Here is a 16,174-nt window from a genome sequence, read left to right as displayed (position 1 = left end):
TATAAACCTGCAGTTTAAATGCCTGCTCTCAATGGGCGTTCCTGTAGTTGCTGCATCACAAGAGGGAGTGGCTACATCAAAACTGCGCCGTACTGGAGCCTGCGCACACTGTGGTGCTGGAGGCCAGAGGCTGGCGCTGGAGCAGGAAGGTTCATCGCGCTTGGGTGAAATTTTGCACTGGGATGGATCACACACCAGCTGTCCATCCTGCCCGATTTTCCATTCTTTCAACTATCATGGGCAGTCAATCAACTAACATTTGGGCGACAGCTAAGTCGCACGTTTCGGCCGCTCCCGGTGGAAAGGACTTTTGGGCTCTTAATAGGAGCCCCAACGGCAATTTTAACGGCTAAAAACACTGTGCGGTAAACCAGAAGGGAATCCCCCCTGGACACGGATGGAAAAAGTAGAGGAAAGTGGCCGGATTGCGGTGGATCCTCTAGAGCGGCGGCCAGGAAGGCAGGCACAAAGCAAGATGGCGTCGGAAGGAGGCAGTTTAATATGGGGCCCTGACCAACAAGAGTTCCTGCGGCGTTGCGTGGAAGAACTTAAAATGGAGATGAAGAAGGAGCTGTTGGCCCCGATATTACAGGATTGAAGGGCTAAAGGAGGAGCAAAAGACCCAGGAGCAGGAGCTTTGGGTCATGAAGGCAAAGGCTGCTGAGAATGAGGAAGACATACAGGGCCTGGTGGTGAAGACAGAGATGCACGAGGCACAACACAAAAGGTGTGTGGAAAGGCTGGAGGTGCTGGAGAATAATGCGAGGAGGAAGAATTTAAGGATTCTTGGTCTTCCCGAAGGTGCAGAAGGGGCGGACGTCGAGGCATATGTGAGCACGATGCTGCACTCGTTAATGGGATCGGAGGCCCCGACGGGCCCGTTGGAGGTGGAGGGAGCCTATCGAGTTATGGCGCGAAGACCGAGGGCTGGAGAAATTCCTCGAGCCATAGTGGTGAGATTTCTCCGATATAAGGACGGAGAGATGGTCCTCAGATGGGCAAAGAAAACTCGGAGCAGTAGGTGGGAGAACGCGGTGATCCGCGTATATCAAGATTGGAGTGCGGAGGTGGCGAGAAGGAGGGCAAGCTTTAATCGGGCCAAGGCGGTGCTGCACAAAAGGAAGGTTAAATTTGGAATGCTGCAGCCGGCAAGACTGTGGGTCACATATCAAGGGAAACACCACTACTTTGAAACGGCAGAAGAGGCGTGGACATTTAGTGTCGAGGAGAAACTGGAATAAGCGGGCTAGAAAAAGAACGTTTGGGACAAAGTGGTGGGGCGAATATGTGGGGTGAAGAGGGGGAAAAGATGATTCCCCAAGTTGTTAATCCTGCGACCCTGCAACTTTTCTCTCTTCCCCATGTCGTGGGGGAGGGGGGGGGGGGAGGGAGGATGAGGAGCTGGGGGCGTCGGCCATTGGGGGCGGGGCAAATGGGAAGCGCGGGCTTTGTTCCCGCGCTATGATAATCATGGCGGGAACAGGGAAGCAGGAAGGAGGGGGCCTCGCACAGTGGGAGCCGAGGTCACGGGGGGAAGCCGAGGTCGGCCAGAGTTTGCTGACTTCTGGGAGCAACATGGGGGTGCAATTACGCTAGTGAGGGATCTAGCGGGGGGGGGGGGGGGGGGGTGGGGGGGGGTTAACTGGGTTGCTGCTGCTGGGGAGAAGGGGGAGCTGGTATGGGGTGGGGTGGTCGGGGCGGGAGGGCGCCGTTTGGGGGAGATACGGCTACGTGGGAACCGGGTGAGGAGCTGGATTGAAAAAGGAGATGGCTAGTCGACAAGGGGGGGGGGTAAAGAGCCCCCCAACCCGGCTGATCACGTGGAATGTGAGAGGGCTGAACGGGCTGATAAAGAGGGCACGGGTACTCGCACACCTAAAGAAACTTAAGGCAGATGTGGTTATGCTGCAGGAGACGCATCTGAAACTAATAGACCAGGTCAGACTACGCAAAGGATGGGTGGGGCAGGTGTTTCATTCGGGGCTAGACGCAAAAAACAGGGGGGTGGCTATACCAGTGGGGAAGCGGGTAATGTTTGAGGCAAAGACCATAGTGGCGGATAGTGGGGGCAGATACGTGATGGTGAGTGGCAAATTGCAAGGGGAGGCGGTGGTCTTAGTGAACGTATATGCCCCGAACTGGGATGCTGCCAACTTTATGAGGCGTATGTTAGGACGTATCCCGGACCTAGAGGTGGGGAAGTTGGTAATGGGTGGAGATTTTAATACGGTGCTGGACAGATTGAGGTCCAGGACCGGAAGGAGGACGGCTGCAGCTAGGGTGCTTAAGGACTTTATGGTGCAGATGGGAGGAGTAGACCCCTGGAGATTTAGTAGACCTAGGAGTAAGGAGTTTTCGTTTTTCTCCTATGTCCACAAAGTTTATTCACGGATAGACTTTTTTGTCTTGGGAAGGGCACTGATCCCGAAGGTGACGGGGACGGAGTACACGGCTATAGCTATTTCGGATCACGCTCCACATTGGGTGGACCTGGAGATAGGGGAGGAAAAAGAACAGCGTCCACCCTGGAGAATGGACATGGGATTATTGGCAGATGAGGGGGTGTGTTTAAGGGTGAGGGGGTGTATTGAAAGGTACTTGGAACTCAATGATAATGGTGAGGTTCAGGTGGGAGTGGTCTGGGAGGCACTGAAGGCAGTGGTTAGAGGGGAGCTGATATCTATTAGGGCACATAAAGGAAAGCAGGAGGGTAGGGAAAGGGAGCGGTTGTTGAAAGAACTTCTGAGGGTGGACAGACAATATGCGGAGGCACCGGAGGAGGGACTGTACAGGGAAAGGCAAAGGCTACATGTAGAATTTGACTTGTTGACTACGGGTAATGCAGAGGCACAATGGAGGAAGGCACAGGGTGTACAGTACGAATATGGGGAGAAGGGGAGCAGGTTGCTGGCCCACCAACTGAGGAAAAGGGGAGCAGCGAGGGAGATAGGGGGGGGGGGTGAGAGATGAGGAGGGAGAGATGGAGCGGGGAGCGGAGAGAGTGAATGGAGTGTTCAAGGCATTTTATGAAAGATTATATGAAGCTCAGCCCCCGGATGGGAAGGAGAGAATGATGTGCTTTCTGGATCAGCTGGAATTTCCTAAGGTGGAGGAGCAGGAGAGGGCGGGACTGGGAGCACAGATTGAGACGGAGGAAGTAGTGAAAGGGATTGGGAGCATGCAGGCGGGGAAGGCCCCGGGACCAGATGGATTCCCAGTTGAATTCTATAGGAAATATATGGACTTGCTGGCCCCGCTACTGATGAGAACCTTTAATGAGGCGAGGGAAAGGGGGCAGCTGCCCCCGACTATGTCAGAGGCAACGATATCGCTCCTCCTAAAGAAGGAAAAAGACCCGCTGCAATGCGGGTCCTATAGGCCTATTTCCCTCCTGAATGTGGACGCTAAGATTCTGGGTAAGGTAATGGCAACGAGGATAGAGGATTGTGTCCGGGGGGTGGTTCATGAGGACCAAACTGGGTTTGTGAAAGGGAGACAGCTGAATACAAATATACGGAGGCTGCTAGGGGTAATGATGATGCCCCCACCAGAGGGGGAAGCGGAGATAGTGGTGGCGATGGATGCCGAGAAAGCATTTGATAGAGTGGAGTGGGATTATTTGTGGGAGGTGCTGAGGAGATTTGGCTTTGGAGATGGGTATATCAGATGGGTACAGTTGCTGTATAGGGCCCCGATGGCGAGCGTGGTCACGAATGGACGGGGGTCTGATTATTTTCGGCGCCATAGAGGGACGAGGCAGGGATGTCCTCTGTCCCCGTTATTGTTTGCACTGGCGATTGAGCCCCTGGCCATAGCATTGAGGGGTTCCAGGAAGTGGAGGGGAGTACTCAGGGCAGGAGAAGAACACCGGGTATCTCTGTATGCGGATGATTTGTTGCTATATGTGGCGGACCCGGCGGAGGGGATGCCAGAGATAATGCGGATACTTGGAGAGTTTGGGGATTTTTCAGGGTATAAACTGAACATGGGGAAAAGTGAGTTGTTTGTGGTGCATCCAGGGGAGCAGAGCAGAGAGATAGAGGATTTACCGTTGAGGAAGGTAACAAGGGACGTTCGGTACTTGGGGATCCAGATAGCCAAGAATTGGGGTACATTACACAGGCTTAATTTAACGCGATTGGTGGAACAGATGGAGGAGGACTTTAAGAGATGGGACATGGTGTCCCTGTCACTGGCAGGGAGGGTGCAGGCGGTTAAAATGGTGGTCCTCCCGAGATTCCTTTTTGTGTTTCAGTGCCTCCCGGTGGTGGTCACGAAGGGTTTTTTCAAAAGAATCGAGAAGAGTATTATGAGTTTTGTGTGGGCCGGGAAGACCCCGAGAGTGAGGAGGGGATTTTTGCAGCGTAGTAGGGACAGGGGGGGGGGGGGGGGGCTGGCACTACCGAGCCTAAGTGAGTACTACTGGGCCGCCAATATTTCAATGGTGTGTAAGTGGATGGGAGAAGAGGAGGGAGCGGCGTGGAAGAGATTGGAGAGGGCGTCCTGCAGTGGGACTAGCCTACAAGCTATGGTGACGGCACCGTTGCCGTTCTCACCGAAGAAATACACCACAAGCCCGGTGGTGGTGGCTACATTGAAAATTTGGGGGCAGTGGAGACGGCATAGGGGAAAGACGGGAGCCTCGGTGCGGTCCCTGATAAGAAATAACCATAGGTTTGTCCCGGGGAGAATGGATGGGGGATTTGGAGCATGGCAAAGAGCTGGGGTTGTGCAACTGAGAGATCTGTTCGTAGACGGGACGTTTGAGAGTCTGGGAGCGCTGACGGAAAAATATGGGTTGCCTCAAGGGAATGCATTTCGGTATATGCAACTGAGGGCTTTCGCGAGGCAACAGGTGAGGGAATTCACGCAGCTCCCGACGCAGGAGGTCCAGGATAGAGTGATCTCGGGGACATGGGTGGGGGATGGTAGGGTGTCGGATATATACAGGGAAATGAGGGACGAGGGGGAGATCATGGTGGATGAGCTGAAGGGGAAATGGGAAGAAGAGCTGGGGGAAGAGATTGAGGGGGGACTGTGGGCTGATGCCCTACGTAGGGTATACTCATCGTCCTCGTGTGCCAGGCTAAGCCTGATACAATTTAAGGTCTTACACATGGCGCATATGACTGGAGCACGGCTCAGTAAATTTTTCTGGGTGGAGGATAGGTGTGCGAGATGCTCGAGAAGCCCAGCGAATCACACCCACATGTTCTGGTCATGCCCGGCACTACAGGGGTTTTGGGTTGGGGTGGCGGAATCGGACGGACTCTCAGGGATGTTATTGTATATGTATAGGTATTTGTTATAGGTAATTGTATATTGGATTGTTGAATTGTATCTTTGGAGAGTATTTATTTTGGACAAGGCAGTTGCCATTTAGTTTGGTTTTTGTTTCTGTTCATATATTATTTATTTATTTGTTTAAAACTGGCCACTGTTATTTATATTGCTTTATTGTTGTTTAAAAGAAACACTACGTACTGTTATGTTTGGCCAAAAAATCTTGAATAAAATATATATATTTTTTAAAAATCAACTAACATTTGTTTATGCTTCAAAGTTGAAAGTCCAGCCCTTTCACTTATATGGGGGGTGGGAAAGGGATTTGTCATTGGATAACCATTAGAAAATTTCCCCATTATTCACAAGTAGGCTTACATTAACACTGCAATGAAGCTATTGTGAAAAGCCCCTAGTCGCCATACTCCGGCACCTGTTTGGGTACACTGAGGAAGAATTCAGAATGTCCAAATTACCAAACAGCACGTCTTTAGGTGGTACGGTGGCACAGTGATTAGTTAATGGTCACCTTCACATTTCTGAGAAAAGATTTGACACGTCGGATGGAATTGCACATTGATTCCTTCAAACTGCTACTCTCAACTGCAACTATGTGACATTTAATGTGTTTTTTATAACAAATACTATAGACGTTCTAACTTCCTTTGTGTCCGAATATCAGCTGTTGTTGAGGCACCCATATAAAAGCATAGCTTGTTGAGTTTAGATTATATTCTCTAGTGGTGAACATTTAAATGGGAGCATATATAAACTTAACATCTGCATTGTTGCTTCTATCCAAGATAAATTCTTTCAGATATCCATCCCGTGGCTCGGTGGCACAGTGGTTAGCACTGCTTCCTCACAGCGCCAGGGACCCGGGTTCAATTCCTGCCTCGGGTATCTGTCTGTGTGGAGTTTGCACGTTCTCCCCGTGTCTGCGTGGGTTTTCGCTGGGTGCTCCGGTTGGATCCCACAGTCCAAAGATGTGCCAGTTAGGTGAATTGGCTGTGCTAAATTGCCCCTTAGTAGGGTTACTAGGTTATGGGGAGAGGGTGGAGGCATGGGCTTAAGTAGGGTGCTCTTTCCAGGGTCTTGCTCTTTTGTGTATATGTGAGTGGGTAATCACAAAGTCCATATAGCAATAATAAGTTTGTGTGTTGACTGGAGTGCTCTGGCAGTGTCAATTCAGCCAGATCTCATCCGGCAGTTTATGTTCCTGGCCTATGTGCCCTGCAACCTGTTCAGAATTTATTTGCAGAAATGCAAAGTGTTCAGAAACATAGAGCTAAATATGGTGTAATTGGTATGCTTCTTTCCTTAACTTTATTCTCCTGGATTCTTGATGGCAGTATCGGAAACCACCTTGATCTTTGAACCTGGTTTTATGTAGCATATCTAATTGTTTTGGAGTACTGAACTTGATTATTGCTGAAAAAGACAGGTCAAAGCTTTTTATCTTGCACTTGGGACACTCAGCAAGAACACCAATATAAGGGGGAAATTCTCTTCTCATACTGTCTGAACTGTTTTCCTCTTACATTGATATTCTTGCAAAGTGCAAGACAAAAAAGCTTTGACGTGTATCTGTTTTTCAGCAATATGTAGTACATTTCTTCTGATTTCCATAATTTCAGTGTTTTGATGTAGATCAAGGAAAGCAGTGGACTTAGTATCAGCCCCTGGGGAACCCATTGTGTACCTTCCTCCAGCCATTCATCACTACTCTTCTTTTCTTGTTCCTCAGCAATTTGATAAATACAATTGATACAACACCGAACCATGCAAATTGCATCTGGCTAAATTAACCAGTTTTACTTGGTAACTCTGCTTTGGGTTATGAATGGGCAGCACGGTAGCACAATGGTTAGTACTGTTGCTTCACAACGCCAGGGTCTCAGGGTCAATTCCCGGCTTGGGTCACTGTCTGTGCGGAGTCTGCACATTCTCCCCGGGTCTGCATGAGTTTCCTCCCACAAGTCCCGAAATACGTGCTGTTCGGCAATTTTGCATCCATCAACAGCCCCCCATCTAACCTCCACTGTGGCTGTTGGGCCTCACAAACCTCCACAGGTCCACACCCCCCACGTGCTCCATGAACCTCCTCTCTCGCCATCGCCAACACCCTCGATGATGTGGGACTCGACCGGTCCAAAATCGGGTCCAGGATCATATTGAAACCCCCTCAATAATCCGTTGATGCGTGTCCAGGTCTGGGATCTTCCCTAACACCCACCTCACAAAGTCCATGTCGTACCAATTCGGGGCATAAACATTTACCAGGATTACCGGCATCCCCTCCAGCTTCCCATTGATCATCACATACCTCCCTACCGCCCCCATGTCCCTTACATGAACACAAAGCTCCTCTCCACAGTTCAAATGTGCTCACACTTTCCCAGTCCATAGTCCTTCATAAAGTCCATTGCCTCCTCTGGTGATTAAAAATACATTTCCTGCTTTTGGTGTGTCACCCACAAGCAGGCAGGGCACAAAACCCCGAACTTTATCCCTTCTTTAAGAATGCCGCCTTCATCTGGTTGTACCCGGCCCTCCACTTCACCAGCTCTGCACCCAGATCCTGGTAAATCCGCAGCTCACTCCCTTCCCAGGTGCATTTCTTGGTCTGCCACGTCCACTTCAGAATTATTTCCTTGATGCAGCTTCACCATCGCCCTTGGTGGTTCCCCCACCTGCGGCATCCTCCTCAGCGCTCTGTGTGTGCCCGATCCACCTTGAGGGGTTGGTCAAAGGCCCCCCTCCCCATCAACATCCAATTTTAAATATCTTTGTGAGCTAAATCCAGGACGTCCTTACCACAACCAGGGGAAGGTGGCCACGACTGGGAAATAGTCTTCAGGTACAGTGAAGGCAGAAAATGCTCATCACATATTTTGCGGCCTCTGCTCACTCAATACCCTCAGAATCCCAACAATTGTCAGATTCTGCCTCCTGGAATGGTTCTTAATTTCTCTCTTAGCCTATTCTGGCTATTCAGCACCACCCTCTGCTCCTGCTGCAGCGAGGCACCGATTCCTTAACCTTCTGGCCCTGAGCCTCCTGCCTCTGCTCCACTCGCTCAATCGCTGCCCTGAGCGGCTCCTCCACCATGGCCAAATCCCACAAAGCATCCTTCCTCTGCTGCTGGAATTTGTTATTCAAAATCTCCACCAGCTGCTCCGTTGACCATGGGCAGGCTGCACTTGTCCTCCGCCATCTTCACCTGTGGCGCTCCACGAAGACTTTCCTGCTCCAGCTGCTCTCTTCCTTGTGGCACGCCTGGTTCACTGATCCATACACTAATACCAGGCAACATTCTGGTAAATCTCTTCTGCACCCTCTCTAAAGCCTCCACATCCTTCTGGTAGTGTGGCGACCAGAACTGAACACTATACTCCAGTGTGGCCTAACTAAGGTTCTATACAGCTGCAACATGACTTGCCAATTCTTATACTCAATGCCCCGGCCAATGAAGGCAAGCATGCCGTATGCCTTCTTGACTACCTTCTCCACCTATGTTGACCCTTTCAGTGACCTGTGGACTTAGTTTCATTGGTTCTACTGATCCATACACCAGTCTCACCAGAGGAGTATTACCTTCCCCGGGAACTCGTACACCTTTCGCCCTCAAATACCGAAACATAGTACAGGTCCACAGTTCACTGAAAGGGGCAACACAGGTGGAGAAGGTAGTCAAGAAGGCATACGGCATGCTTGCCTTCATTGGCCGGGGCATTGAGTATAAGAATTGGCAAGTCATGTTGCAGCTGTATAGAACCTTAGTTAGGCCACACTTGGAGTATAGTGTTCAATTCTGGTCGCCACACTACCAGAAGGATGTGGAGGCTTTAGCCAGGGTGCAGAAGAGATTTACCAGAATGTTGCCTGGTATGGAGGGCATTAGCTATGAGGAGCGGTTGAATAAACTCAGTTTGTTCTCACTGGAACGAAGGAGGTTGAGGAGAGACCTGATAGAGGTATACAAAATTATGAAGGGCAGAGACAGAGTGGATAGTCAGAGACTTTTCCCCAGGGTAGAGGGGTCAATTACTAGGGGGGGCATAGGTTTAAGGTGAGAGGGGCAAGGTTTAGAGTAGATGTACGAGGCAAGTTTTTTACGCAGAGGGTAGTGGGTGCCTGGAACTCGCTACCGGAGGAGGTAGTGGAAGCAGGGACGATAGGGACATTTAAGGGGCATCTTGACAAATATATGAATAGGATGGGAATAGAAGGATACAGACCCAGGAAGTGTAGAAGATTATAGTTTAGTCGGGCAGCATGGTCGGCACGGGCTTGGAGGGCCGAAGGGCCTGTTCCTGTGCTGTACATTTCTTTGTTCTTTGTATTCTGGTGAGGAAAGACCGAAAAAATCCACCTTGGGCGGCAGCCACCAAATGTGCAACCACTCACTCCATGGCTGTCACCGGAAGTCCGGAACACCAGGTTTTTTTCAATGGAGCTGGTTAATACCGCCATTTAATTTTAAAATAATTAATGTGGCTGGGAGAGAAAACGTCATTGTGGATGCTTTATGAAATGAAAATGAAAATGAAATGAAATGAAAATCGCTTATTGTCACAAGCAGGCTTCAATGAAGTTACTGTGAAAAGCCCCTAGTCGCCACATTCCAGCGCCTGTTCGGGGAGGCTGGTACGGGAATTGAACCATGCTGCTGGCCTGCTTTAAAAGCCAGCGATTTAGCCCAGTGTGCTAAACCAGCCCCATTATCCTGAATGTAAGAGAGATTATTGGAAACATTGGGTGTAAATACTCTGGGGTATACTTTATATTGCTTTTGAAATCTTTGTAATAGTTGATAAGGTAGAACCAATAAGAAACGGTTGTGGAATAAAATCGTTTTTCAAATTAAGACATTTCATTTTTAAAAGGAGGAAGTGTTAAAAAGGGGGAAAATTAAGATGAAAAAAGAAAAAAAAACAAAGTAAAACCGTACAGGCACCCTACTATCAAAACCCAGCCCCTGATCCTTCACCCTCAAGTGAGACTCCCGCAGCATTGCCACATCTGCTTTCAAACTATCACTGGCAGGTCGAGTGCAGGCAATTAAGATGAATGTATTGCTGTGGTTTTTGTTCATTTCTCAATGCCTGCCGATCTTTTTACTAAAGGTATTTTTTAAGGAAGTAGAAAAGATGATTACCTTATTTATTTGGGGGGGGGGGGGGGAGGAAAGAGGTGGTCAGGATTAGGAAGGTGGAGGATGTTTGTGAACGCTGTGGGGGGCCCCCGCAAATCACGTTCATATGTTTTGGTCCTGCCCAAAACTGGAGAGATATTGGAGGGAGGTCTTTAGGGTAATCTCAAGGTTGGCACATATGATACTCGAATCAGGTCCCCTACAAGCCATTTTCGGGGTGTCAGATCGGCTGGGGTTGGAAGCAGGCGCGGTGGCAGATGTCTTAGTCTTTGCCTCGCTGATTGCCCAAAGGTGGGTCCTATTGGGTTGGAGGTCAGCTTCTCCGCTCTGTGCCTCGGCGTGGCGGGTGGACCTGCTGGAGTTCCTAACACTCGAGAAAGTAAAGTTCGAGTTGAGGGGGAGGATGGAAGGGTTCTACAACTCATGGGCCTTGTTCATGCATTTTCACGAATTGGATGACATCGAACATTAGGGTGGGTGGGGTTGGAAATTAATGATTGTTTTTCATTGGTGTTTTGTATTCAAAATGTTGGGAGCTGTTTGAGGGTGGGCGGGATAAGGGGACTGTTGGCTAGGGGATTGACATTGTATATATAAACCACACCGACCTCCTCAGAAGACAAACATGGGACACAGCCGACAGAATACCCTTCGGCGTCCAGTACTTTCCCGGAGCGGAGAAACTATGACATCTTCTTCACAGCCTTCAACACGTCATCGATGAAGATGAACATCTTGCCAAGGTCATCCCCACACGCCCACTACTTGCCTTCAAACAACCGCGCAACCTCAAACAAACCATTGTTTGCAGCAAACTACCCAGCCTTTAGAACAGTGACCACGACACCACACAACCCTGCCATGGCAATCTCTGCAAGACATGCCAGATCATCGACATGGATACCACCATTACACGCGAGAACACCACCCACCAGATACGCGGTACATACTTGTGCGACTCGGCCAACGTTGTCTACCTCATACGCTGCAGGAAAGGATGTCCCGAAGCATGGTACATTGGCGAGACCATGCAGATGCTGCGACAACGAATGAACGGACATCGCACGACAATCACCAGGCAGGAATGTTCCCTTCCAGTCGGGGACCACTTCAGCAGTCAAGGGCATTCAGCCTCTGATCTCCGGGTAAGCGTTCTCCAAGGCGGCCTTCAGGACGCGCGACAACGCAGAATCGCCGAGCAGAAACTTATAGCCAAGTTCCGCACACGAGTGCGGCCTCAACCGGGACCTGGGATTCATGTTGCATTACATTCACCCCCCACCATCTGGCCTGCGAAATCCTACCAACTGTCCTGGCTTGACACAATTCATACCTCTTTAACCTGGGGTTACCCCATCTCTGGATCTGTAAAGATTTAATCACCTGCTAATGCTCGTATTCCAAGCATTGTCTAGCATCTTTGAATCTGTCTATATATATGTTTCTGGAACATACCTCTTCATTCACCTGAGGAAGGAGCAGCGCTCCGAAAGCTAGTGACATCGAAACAATCCTGTTGGACTTTAGCCTGGTGTTGTAAGACTTCTTACTGTGCTCACCCCAGTCCAATGCCGGCATCTCCACATCATTGTATTTGTTATTATTGTTAATTATTTGTTGTAATTATGATGAAAATGTGAAAAAGGAGAATAAAAATATTTATTAAAAAAAAATTATGAAGGGGTTTGATAGGATAGACATAGAGAAAATTCTTCTACATGTGAGGAAAACTAGAACTCATAAATATGAGGTGCTAATCCATTCTGAAGCCAGATATTGAGGTAGGAAACAAGGTGTTAATATTTTATGGAACATTACAGTAATTTACAGAATGTAATATTCTATATGACTGTCTCCTCCCTAACCAACACCTCAAAAAAAGGATAAATTATTTTCCATATTCAGTGCATCACAATATAAAATATCACTTTTCTAGCACCTCTCAATAGTGTCTCTGTGCAAGCGTTGCTTTACATAAAGCAATTGTTGATTTGTGTCAAGCCATTTTATCTTAGGAGATTTATTTTCCTTCTCTTTTACAAGAGCAAAGTCAATCCTCAATGTTTTGAGAGACACTTTCTGTCAAATGTATGTTCCCCCCCAACGAAGAATGATTGCCCAAATAACATTCAATGGGCAAGCTATTCTCAGAGCCATTGTATAGAATTTCCCCATGCTATTTGGTAGGTAAAGCCCCCATATTTTTTTATTCTTCAACAGCCAGTATTTCCACAGCTAAAATACTTTTAACTACCCTTTTTAATTTCTTAGCTTCCCAGGCAAAGGGCAACATTTTCCATTTTCACCCAAGAATACACATACTCAAATACCCAAGTGGAAAATTGGGGTGGGAAGTGTCACTAAAAGGGACTAATTTAATGTCCTTTGGTTTCCCCATAGCTGGAACTGTAATATGCATTTCTCCAAATATAATTTTTAATGTTCCATTTGACCTTAAAACATGCTCAATTGCAGCACGGTACCACAGTGGTTAGCACAGTTGATTCACAATTCCAGGGTCCTAGATTCGAATCCCGGCTTGGGTCACTGTCTGTCGGAGTCTGCACGTTCTCACCGTGTCTGCATGGGTTTCTTCCGGGTGCTCCGGTTTCCTCCCACAGTCCAAAGACATGCAGGTTAGGTGGATTGGACATGCTAAAATTGCCCTTACTGTCCAAAAAAGGTTAGGAGGGGTTATTGGGTTATGGGGATAATGTGGAAGTGAGGGCTTAAGTGGGTCGGTGCAGATTCGATGGGCCGAATGACATCCTTCTGCACTGTATGTACTATATTCTATGGTAGGCTGCGTGTGGCCTACAGGCAGTGGCAGTGGAGCCTCAGGAAAGGAGCTGGCAAGGTGTATGCCTCAGGAAAGGAGTGGTGTGGTTCGGGCCCCAGGAAAGGGATGGGCTGGGGGGGTGGGAATAGAAATTTAGCCTCAGGAAAGGGGTAGGGGGGTGGTTCAGGCCTCAGAGATATGTGAATGCATGTGATGGTGTGGGAGTGTGAGGACGCCAGGGTGCGCGCGAGGGGATGCCAGGGTGCGCGCGAGGGGATGCCAGGGTGCGCGCGAGGGGATGCCAGGGTGCGCGCAAGGGGATGCCAGGGTGCGCGAGAGAGGATGCCAGGGTGCATGGGAGGATGCCAGGATGCGCGCGTGTGTAAGGATGTGAGTGTATGAGAGGATGCATGTGTCTGAGGATGTGAGAGAGGATACGAGGGTGTGAGGATATGAGGGTGTGTGTGAGGTTATTTGCGTTTGTGGGTGTGAGGGAGAGGATGTGTGAATGTGAGAGATGTGAGCATGTGTGAATGTGATAAGAGGCGTGTACGTGAATGTGAGACAAAGACTTGCACGCGTGCGAGAGAGAAGCGAGTCCCGTTATCAAAATCAGCATTCCAGCATCATAATCAGAGAACTTCTTAATTATTACCAGATTAATATATGCATAGATATGGCTAGAAAAGACTTGTTTACATTTGATTTCTGTGTTTGTACCTATTTCGCAGCAGAAAAGAAAAGGGGCACCATTATAAGAATGCTCGGGGTTCCCTGACGCTCTTAGTAGGTCACTAAGTTCTGCGGCTCAATATGTTTGGGAAACCCTGGCAAGTACATACTGGTACTTTTGGAATGCACAAATCTAGAGGTTAACAGCCAGCTTGCCACCAGCCTGCGCGGTTGTCTGTTGGTCTGTGTTTGTGTGCTGTGAGAAACGCAGGTGGAAGTTTGCCATACTGAAGAGAATACAATAACCAAGGCAGAGCCCCTGCAAAGATAGCCAGCTTTTGCAGGGACATCTAAAACGTTCTTTCTTTCTGTTGAACAGTCAGAAGTATCACAGCTGGAAAATAACTGAAATCTCTACCAAACTACAGGACACCCAAACCAAAGAATCAATTGTTGGCCAGCAGAAGCCAACTTTACGGAAAACAGTCATTAATGGCTGCAGCGTGCCATCATCTACACCTCGCAAATCAAGAATTGTTCCAAAAATCATTTTTTATATTTATTTACTATTAGACTCAATTCTCATCTGTAATCGGTGTGTCTGCAGATATATGTGTTTTACCATTTCTTCTTACCCTTTAGTAATTGATAAACTTCTATCTTAACTCAAGAAAGCCTGGTTGAACTGGTTCCTTTTTAAACATAACTATGGGATCTGGAAAGGTACTGGAAAAGGTATCAAAGAAAAAAGGAACCTTGTCAGATTAAACCTGGTTGCTGCCAGCAGAGGATGGATGGAATAAGGGCACAGAGCCAAGTCATCCCTTCTCACCTGGGTTTGTGACCCTTAGTGGATATCCCCTACCAATGGTAACCAATTTGTATGGTAACAAATTGAGGAGTCTCATCTGGTTCAATAGATTTTGGGGATCCTCACCTGGGGATGGTCATAACAATACCATTAACCGTCTATTCAAGCTTAACTGTTGTTCCTTCTTTAGATGCAAAATCATCTTTCTGTGACAAACTAGCATGATTTATCGGGATACAAGCAACACTTCTAGATAAGACTCTTGATTCATAATTACTCTCGGCCTATTCTGCTTAATGTCTAAACTTATGTTTTTAAAAACACTAGACAAGTTGAGGAACTTCCACTGAATCTCTCCATAGTAAATCATTGACATGCATCGAAAGTTTCCTTTGTTGCACCAGTAGAACATTGCTCGATCAACTTCCAGCACGACAAACCTTAACCACAAAATACCACACCTTCTATGTATGCATCAATCCATAAATGCAGTGTTCATGACCACAATGTTCATATTTTCACATATCTCTAAACTTTCAATAGTAGTTCCTTCCCATTAATTATTAGAAATTTTGCTGGTGCCCCCATTTTCCACAGGTTTATCACCCTTTTGTCCTTACCAAGTGTTAAAGACAGGATCTGGTTGCCATGTCTACAAGGTGTTAATTGAAAATGACTTTTCCCCACAACTTTAAATCTAGGACCACTACATCATTGAGGTCTTGTGCCAATAGAGGACTTAACAACATGACGTGGAGATGTCCTCCGATGGTTTTATATATATCATCACATTTTCACCAATTTCTTCAATAAGCCTTGTATACTCGTTAGCAACTACAGCTATGTCCTTTAGTATGATTTCTTATCTCTGAACAGGAGGGTGAGCAAACAATTTCTGTAATTTTATGACAACTTTCTTTCATCTGATGCTATTCAAACTTAGAACATAGAACATACAGTGCAGAAGGCCATACGGCCCATCGAGTCTGCACCAACCCACTTAAGCCTTCACTTCCACCCCATTCCCGTAACCCAATAACCCCTCCTAACCTTTTTTTTTGGTCACCAAGGGCAATTTATCATGGCCAATCCACCTAACCTGCACGTCTTTGGACTGTGGGAGAAACCAGAGCACCCGGAGGAAACCCACGCAGACACGGGGAGGATGTGCAGACTCCGCACAGACAGTGACCCAGCAGAGAATCGAACCTGGGACCCTGGCGCTGTGAAGCCAGTGCTAATCACTTGTGCTACCGTGCAGCCCCAACATTATTTAACATACTGATTGCAAATGTCAGGTTTTGCTAAGGGGATGCAATAATGTCTGTTTGGGTAAACTGCAGATCTATGGACTTTCCAAAAGCAATTGCTTTGTCATGTTCCTTATCCAGTTTCAAAACTGATTTTCCCCCAAGACTTACTCATCAGCACTGATGTCTTAAAAGAGACATCTGTATTAATAAGATAATTT

The 16,174-nt window shown here is 47.9% G+C and overlaps 1 long non-coding RNA gene across 1 annotated transcript in view; it reads left to right on the top strand.

Moving 5' to 3' along the window:
* The window catches only part of LOC140429440 (uncharacterized), a 28,425-nt gene extending 14,094 nt beyond the window's left edge, over positions 1-14,331 (top strand). Inside the window, exon 3 of the long non-coding RNA XR_011949089.1 lies at positions 14,272-14,331. This is a non-coding gene — a long non-coding RNA (uncharacterized lncRNA). The remainder of the gene's footprint in view (positions 1-14,271) is intronic.
* Positions 14,332-16,174: the final 1,843 nt, after the last annotated feature.

This window comes from Scyliorhinus torazame, chromosome 1 (assembly GCF_047496885.1).
Source record: "Scyliorhinus torazame isolate Kashiwa2021f chromosome 1, sScyTor2.1, whole genome shotgun sequence".
Taxonomy (NCBI): domain Eukaryota; kingdom Metazoa; phylum Chordata; class Chondrichthyes; order Carcharhiniformes; family Scyliorhinidae; genus Scyliorhinus; species Scyliorhinus torazame.
This window is presented reverse-complemented; position numbering and strand designations above follow the sequence as displayed.